The sequence below is a fragment of the Macrobrachium rosenbergii genome, chromosome 41 (genome assembly GCF_040412425.1).
Source record: "Macrobrachium rosenbergii isolate ZJJX-2024 chromosome 41, ASM4041242v1, whole genome shotgun sequence".
NCBI lineage: Eukaryota > Metazoa > Arthropoda > Malacostraca > Decapoda > Palaemonidae > Macrobrachium > Macrobrachium rosenbergii.
The window spans coordinates 97,425,488-97,426,867 of record NC_089781.1 but is presented as its reverse complement, the minus strand read 5'-3'; positions in this window follow the sequence as shown (position 1 = coordinate 97,426,867).

Sequence of the window (1,380 nt, the reverse complement as noted above, 5' to 3'; positions counted from 1 at the left end):
TAATTCAACGGAGTCATTACTTTAATTACCAATAATAAGCAGTAAATAGATTTTAGGCGGAACCTACATTCTCAAATTCTTTATTGAAACCTGCACTTTCATTTTGGACACTAGCCTTCTTGGACCTTTTCCTATTTGCTTGTAAGTATGCGCGCGCGCTGTGTGTGTGTGTGTGTGTGTTTGTTTGTGTTTCGTCTAGCTGCAAAATGTCAATTCATTCCATAACTTTCTCTTCAGAGATGTCTCATAACATCTTATATATTAGCTAGCCAACAGAACGTTTGGCCATTGTCCATAACCAACTGTATCTTGTTCTCTGACTGTTCTTTCCTACTGTATATTTCCCATAATTAAGAAAATAAGAACGAAGTCAATTTTGCCCACTGAATCACAAATTCATTATTCTGCTAGCCAGCTGAGCACACGATGACAAAAGTTGCCCTAATTGGTTCTAGGGTTACCTCGCAGACTCCTCAGTACCATTTTTATTGAGCAAAGTTTGCCATTTTAAATTGTGCCTTCATATCTATACCTGCTTTTTAGAAAGTTCTTTTTTAATTACGCAACAGCCAGGTGCGTGGCATATGCCCAAAATTCAAAAAGAAATGAATGAATAAAATAAATCTCTAGATCCACATACCTGTTGGACCCAACCACACATACATTCTCAGCAAAACCAATTTTTTTTATACATTTACCTATTTTCCCTGACCCCTACTGACACTTTATACCTCCAATTGTAACTGGAGTGTCAGATATTATTTTTCTTTATTTTATTTTCTTTATTTTTGTATTTTACGTCGTTTTTTGAGCGACGTATCCGATTCTCATCTTTTTTTTTTTTTTTTTGGCAGAAGAGTAGTTTTTCAGACTGCATTTTTTCACTCTTCAGTTACGGCCGCTAATTGGAAGTGGTCTGCAAAATAAGAACTCGCCTGGTTTGAGGCAGAACCGAAAGAGAATGGTAGAGAAATGATAGAGGATGATAGAGAGATGATAGGGAAACTATAGAAATTCATAGAGAATGGTAGGGAATGGAGGTTGAATGGTCCTACAGATTTTGCTAAACTTACATAGGATAATGTTCGAGCTTCGGTGCTTCTAATTCTGAGATCAGGTGTCAGAATCTTAAAACGCAGGTTTCAAAATTTTGAAATAAAGACGTCTGAATGTTATGATACAGGTGCCAAAATATCAAAATACAGGTGTCCGAATCTTAAAATACAGGTGTCAGAATCTTTAAATTTTTGCCTCTTAAATTAGAATGCTTACAGTGTGCAACATAAGTGAGTATATCCTTTTGGACAATATTTGAAACATGTCATATGGGACAATGAATGATGATAAGCAACAGTTTTACCTTATATATATACATATATA